The 7,096-nt window shown below is 37.8% G+C and overlaps 1 non-coding gene across 1 annotated transcript; it reads right to left on the bottom strand.

Moving 5' to 3' along the window:
* Positions 1 to 6,666: 6,666 nt before the first annotated feature.
* Positions 6,667 to 6,798, bottom strand: LOC136154964 (small nucleolar RNA SNORA51). Its single transcript, XR_010660658.1, has one exon. It is a non-coding gene; the product is annotated as a small nucleolar RNA SNORA51 (small nucleolar RNA).
* Between the last annotated feature and the right edge of the window lie 298 nt (positions 6,799 to 7,096).

Below are 7,096 nucleotides of genomic sequence, written 5' to 3'. Positions count from 1 at the left end.
ATAAATATTAGCAAGGATGAGGAAAAGAGAGAACCCTTGAACATTGTTGATGAGAATATAAATCGGTGCAGTCAGTGTGGAAAAGAGTATGTGCACGCTTGCATGCTCAGTCGTTTCAGCCGTGTCTGATTCTTTGCAATCCTATGGACTGTAGCCCTCCAGGCGTCTCTGTCCATGGGATTCTCCAGGCAATTATACTGGAGTGGGTTGCTATAACCTCCTCCAAGGAACTCCCCAAGACAGGTATTGAACCAGCATCTTCTGCATTGCAGGTGGATTCTTTACCACTGAACCACAGGAAAATCCCATGGAAAACAGTATGAAGTTTCCTCAAAACAAGAAAAATAGAGCTACAATATGATCCAGCAATCCCACTTCTTGGTATGTATCCAAAATTAAAAATAAATAAATAAATAACTTGAAAAGATACAGATAATCCGATGTTTATAGTAGCATTATTTACAATTGCCAAGATATGGAAGCCACATAACCTAAGTGTCCTTTTAAAGATGAGTGTATAAAAATAAGTCATACATAGTAATATGCCTATATAGCAATGTATATACATATACACACATACATACATATGCCAGAATGTTACTCAGTCATAAAAAAGAATGAAAATTTGCCATTTGCAGCAGCGTGGATGGACTTGAAAGGCATTATGCTAACTGATATAATTCAAACAGAGAAAGACAAATACTGTGTGATATCACTTTAACTTGGAATCTAAAAGATATAAGAAACTCATAGATGTAACAAAAAGAAGCAGACTCAGATACAGAGCACAAACCAGTGGTTACCAGTGTAGGGAGCAGGCAATATAAGGCTGGGGGAGTGGGAAGTACAAATTATCAGATGTAAGTTAGGCTCAAAGATGTATTGTACAACACAGGCAATATAGACAGTATTTTGTAATAACTGTGAATGGAGTATTACCAATTAAATTGTATAAAAATTAAAATTTACAAACACAAATTTGAAGAATAATATCATCCCTTCAATTAAAATTTAAAAAAGAACATTCACACTATAAGCATGTCAGCCTTCCCAAAGTTTAAACATTATCTTGTCCCCTACATTTCAGCTTTCCTACCTCTCAGCGTCAAATTCATTTAAAGATAATTTAAGAAGTATTTTGGGCTTCCCTCATGGCTCAGATGATAACCTGCCTGCAATACAGGAGACTCAGATTTGAACCCTGGGTCAGGAAGATGCTTTGGAGAAGGGAATAGCAACTCACTCTGGTATTCTTTCCTGGAGAATTCCGTGGACAGAGGAGCCTGGTGGGCTATAGTCCATGGGGTTGCAAAGAGTCAGACACTTTTGAGTGACTAACACTTTCAAGAAATATTTTGGTAGTCAATTTCTATACTATCAATGCATGTGCTTCAGGTAGAGTTATGATTATGGATATGACTATTGGGTTTCCCAGATGGCTCTGTGGTAAATAATTCACCTGCCAAGTCAGAAAACATAGGAGATATAGGTTTGATTTCTGGATCAGGCAGTTCCCTTGGAGAAGGAAATGGCAACCCTCTCCATTATTCTTGCCTGGAAAATCCCATGAACAGAGGAGTCAGGTGGGCTACAGTCCTTGTGGCTGCAAAGAGGCATGAGCATGATGAGCTCATGAGCCTAAGCCACTGAGCATGAGCATGATGGTTATGACAAGTTATAGTTAGTTATGGGTCTTGTTAAGGTAAGTTATGGTTATTTAAATCGATGGTTACTAATAGTGAATTGTGATTAGTTAAAATTATGTTTACTAAAGTTTTTACATTGCTGTTTATGATTAGTTATGGCTATGGATATACAGTTAGTAACAGCTACTATGTAACTATATTACTAATTGCAACTATTAATGGTTTTGTTTATTACTCATGAGTACTAATTAGTTCTAATAATGACTTGTAACTACTGTCTAGACTTTGAGAACAGTTTTAACTACTAACTGTGGTTTCTACATGTTACTGCTAACCATTTATAATCACTAGTATTTGTACTAAATAGTAATGACTCCTATGTAGTTTATGTTAATGATTAGTGAATATTAACCAGTTGCATTTTATGGTTATCATTGTTAACTATATTTGGTCACTATTTTATAACACTTAACTAGTCAGAAATATCAAGTTGTGATTCCTAAATAGTTCTTAGACTGTTCTGATATACGGTCAAGTTTGATACTTGTGACTAGTAACTAGTTGTTTTTGTCAGTTTATAACTAGTAACTAGTAATTACTTATTATTAATTATAATAGTTAATTGTAGCTGTAGTTACAGTTAATCATAGCTAGGTATGCATACAACTAGTTATACACTTATAAAGTGTTACATAGTTATTTGACAAAGAATGTCATGTAATCACAGAATTGCTTCCACATTTTTCAAAGGATTGATGATCCATGCTTTGTGAGCAACATGTCTTTACTGTTTTCACTACTCAATAATTTGTAAAAAAAAAAAAAAAATCACAGTATAGCTGATTTGCAATGCTGTGTAAGTTTCAGGTGTACTGAAAAGTGAATCAGTTATACATATATCCACTGTTTGCTACATTCTTCTCCAATATAGGCCATTACAGAATATTGAGTTCCCTGTGCTATACAGTAGCTCTTTATTAATTATCTATTTAGTATATGGTAATGTGTATATGTCAGTTGCATTCTGAAAATTTTCCCTTCCCTTCCAACCACTGGTAACCATAATTTTGTTTTCTACATCGGTAACTCTATTTCTGTGTATAGATAAGTTCTTTTGAACTTCTTCTTTTGAGTCTTTATTTTTTAGATTTCACATATAAACAATATCATGTGATATTTGTCTTACTCTGTCTGATTTATGGGGTCAGACCCCACAAGAGACTAACCCAGACTTCCTCGTGAGTGTCCAGGAATAGCCGGCAGAGGTGTGGGTCAATGGAGGCCTGCTGCAGCACTGGGGACATTGAGTGAAGTAGTGCCTGCATGGGATCTTTTGAAGGAGGTCAACGTTATCTTCCTCACCTCCACCATAGTTTGATCTCAGGCCAAATAACAGAGGGGAACACATCTCCACCCATCAACAGAAAATAATTGTAAAGATTTACTCAGCATGGCTGTGCTCATCAGAATAAGGCCCAGTGTTCCCCTCAGTCAGTCTCTCCCATCAGGAAGTTTCCATTAGCCTCTTATTCTCAAACAGAAGGCAGAAAGAATTAAAAAAAAACAAACAACAACAACCACAAAAACACAATCACAGAAAACTAACCAATCTGATCACATGGACCACAGTCTTGTCTAACTGAATGAAACTATGAGCCATGTCGTGTAGGGTCACCCAAGATGGATTGATCATGGTGGAGAGTTCTGACAAAACTTGGTCCACTGGAGGAGGGAATGACAAACCACTTCAATATTCTTGCCTTGAAAATTCCATGAACAATATGAAAAGGTAAAAATATAGGACACTGAGAGATGAACTCCCCAGGTTGATAGGTGCCCAGTATGATACTGGAGATCAGTGGAGAAATAGCTCCAGGAAGAATGAAGAGACAGAGCCAAAACAAAAACAACACCCAGTTGTGGATGTGACTGGTGATGGAAGTCAAGTCCAATGCTGTAAAGAGCAATATGACATAGGAACTTGGAATGTTAGGTCCATGAATCAAGGCAAATTGGAAGTGGTCAGACAGGAGATGGAAAGAGTGAACATCGACATTTTAGGAATCAGTGAATGAAAATGGACTGGAATGGGTGAATTTAACTAACATGTTCATTATATCTACTACTGTGGGCAAGAATCCCTTAGAAGAAATGCAGTAGCCATAATATTCAACAAAGGAACCTGAAATACAGTACTTGGATGCAATCACAAAAATGGCAGGATGATCTCTGTTCGTTTCCAAGACAAACAATTCAATATCACAGTAATCCAAGTCTGCCCTGATCAGTAATGCTGAAGAAGCTGCGGTTGAATGGTTCTATGAAGAGCTACAAGACCTTTTGAAACTAACACCCAAAAAAGGTGTCCTTTTCATCATAGGGTAATTGAATGCAAAAGTAAGAATTCAAGACAGAACTGGAGTAACAGGCAAATTTGGCCATGGAGTACAGAATGAAGCAGGGCAAAGGCTAATAGAGTTTTGCCAAGAGAACACACTGATCATAGCAAGCACCCTCTTCTGACAACACAAGAGAAGACTCTACATATGACATCACCAGATGGTCAAAACTGAAATCAGATTGATTATATTCTTTGCAGCCAAAGATGGACAAGTTCTATACAGTCAGCCAAACGAGACTGGGAGCTGACTGTGGCTCAGAAAATGAAATCCTTATTGCCAAATTCAAGCTTAAATTGAAGAAAATAGAGGAAACCACTAAACTATTCAGTTATGACCTAAGTCAAACCCCTTACTATTATACAGTGGAAGTGACAAATGGATTCAAGGGGTTAGATATAAGAGAAGGACTTCCTGAAGAACTATGGGATGAGGTTAATGACATTGTACAGGAGGCAGTGATCAAGACCATCCCCAAGAAAAAGAAATGCAAAAAGGCAAAATGGTTGTCTGAGGAGGCATTGCAAATATCTGAGAAAAGAAGAGAAGCAAGAAGCAAAGGAGAAAAGGAAGGATATATCCATCTAAATGCAGTGTTCCAAAGAATAACAAGGAGATATAAGAAAGCCTTCCTCAGTGATCAATACAAAGAAATAGAAGAAAACAATACAATGGGGAAGACTAGAGATCTATTCAAGAAAATTAGAGATACCAAGTAAATTTTCATGCAAAGATGGGCACAATGAAGGACAGCAATGGTATGGACCTAACAGAAGCAGAAGATATTAAGAGTAGATGTTAAGAATACACAGAAGACCTATACAAAAAAAGATCTTCACAACCCAGATAATCACGATGGTGTGATCATTCACACAGAGCCAGACATCCTGGAATGCGAAGTCAAGTGGGCCTTAGGAAGCATCACTATGAACAAAGCTAGTGGACTTCCAATCGAGCTGTTTAAAATTTTAAAAGTTGATGCTGTGAAAGTGCTGCATTCCATATGCCAGAAAATATGGAAAACAGCAGTGGCCACAGGACTGGAAAAGGTCAGTTTTCATTCAAATCTCAAAGAAAGGCAATATCAAAGAATGCTCAAACTACCGCACAATTGCAGTAATCTCACATGCTAGCAAATACTCAAAATTCTTCAAGCCAGACTTCAACAATATGTGAACCATGAACTTCCAGATGTTCAAGTTGGAGTTTAAAAAAGCAAAGGAACCAGAGATCAAATGCCTACATTGTTGTACCACCAAAAAAGGAAGAGTTTCCAGAAAAACATCTACTTCTCTTTTATTGACTATGACAAAGTCTTTGATTGTGTGAATCACAACAAACTGTGGAAAATTCTTTAAGAGATGGGAATACCAGACCACCTGATCTGCCTCCTGATAAATCTGTATGCAGGTTAAGAAGCAACAGTTAGAAGTGGATATCAAAGAACAGACTGGTTCCAAATCAGGAAAGGAGTATTTCAAGTCTGTATATTGTCACCCTGCTTATTTAACTTACAGGCAGAGTACATCATGAGAAATGCTCAACTGGGTGAGCCACAAGCTGGAATCAACATAGCTGGGAGAAATCTCAATAACCTCAGATATGAAGATGACACGACCTTTATGGCAGAAAGCAAAGAAGAATTATACTGCCTCTTGATGAAAGTGAAAGAGGAGAGTGAAAAAGTTGACTTAAAACTCAACATTCAGAAAACTAAGATCATGACACCTAGGCCCATCACTTCATTGCAAAGAGATGGGGAAACAGTGGAAACAGTGACAAACTTTATTTTGAGGGGCTCCAAAATCACTGTAGGTGGTGACAGCAGCCATGAAATTAAAAGATGCTTTTTCCTTGGAAGAAAATTTATGACCAACGCAGACAGCATATTAAAAAGCAGAGACATTACTTTGCAAACAAAGGTCCATCTAGTCAAAGCTATGCTTTTTCTGGTAGTCTTGTATGGATATGAGAGTTGGAGTATAAAAAAGCTGAGCACCAAAGAATTGATGCTTTTGAACTGTGGTGTTGGAGAAGACTCTTGAGTCCCTTGGGCTGCAAGGAGATCTATCCAGTCCATCCTAAAGGAAGTCAATCCTGAATATTCATTGGGAGGACTGATGCTGAAGCTGAAAATCCAATACTTTGGCCACCTGATGCAAAGATCTTACTTATTGGAAAAGACCCTGATGCTGGGAAAGATTGAAGGTGGGAGGAGAAAGGGCCGACAGAGGATGAGATTGTTGGATAGCATCATCGACTCAATGGGCATGAGTTTGAGTAAACTCCAGGAGTTGGTGATGGACAGGGAGGTCTGGCATTGTGCAGTCCTTGGAGTCGCAAAGAGTTGGACATGACTGAATGATTTAACTGAACTGTATGACTTCACACAGTAAGACAATCTCTAGGTCCATCTGTGCTACTACAAATGGTATTATTTCATTCTTGTCTAAAGCTGAGTAATATTTCATTTCAAATATGTACCAAATCATCTTTATCTATTCATTTGTTGATGGACATTTAGGTTGCTTCCATGTGCTGGCTGTTGTCCATAGTACAGCAATGAACTTTGGGGTGCATGTATCTTTTATTTGTTATTTTTTCTTGTCTTTCCCTCCAGTCCATGTCCTCCCACTCACAATACAGACAATGCACAGGGCTTTCCTGGCCTGAGGTGTTTATGGGGTGAGTTTACTCTGCCTCCTCTTTCTATACAGTGTAAGAGCACAGCCTGTGGTAAGCATCAGGAGGCTGGTGTGCATGTATCTTTTTGATTTAAGATTTTCTCCAGATAAATACTCAGTTGCTAAATCAAATGGCAACTCTACATTTAGTTTTCTAAGGCACCTTCGTACTGTTTTCCACAGTGGCTGTACCAGTTTACATTAACATCCACAGCATAAGAAGGTGCCCTTTCTCCACATTCTCTCAGATTTTTTTTTTTTTGTAGATATTATTGTGATGGCCATTCTGACTGATGTTAGGCGATAGACACCTCATTGTAGTTTTTGATTTGCATTTATCTAATAATTACTGAAACTAAAAACCTTT

Source organism: Muntiacus reevesi, chromosome X (assembly GCF_963930625.1).
Source record: "Muntiacus reevesi chromosome X, mMunRee1.1, whole genome shotgun sequence".
Taxonomy (NCBI): domain Eukaryota; kingdom Metazoa; phylum Chordata; class Mammalia; order Artiodactyla; family Cervidae; genus Muntiacus; species Muntiacus reevesi.
This window is presented reverse-complemented; position numbering and strand designations above follow the sequence as displayed.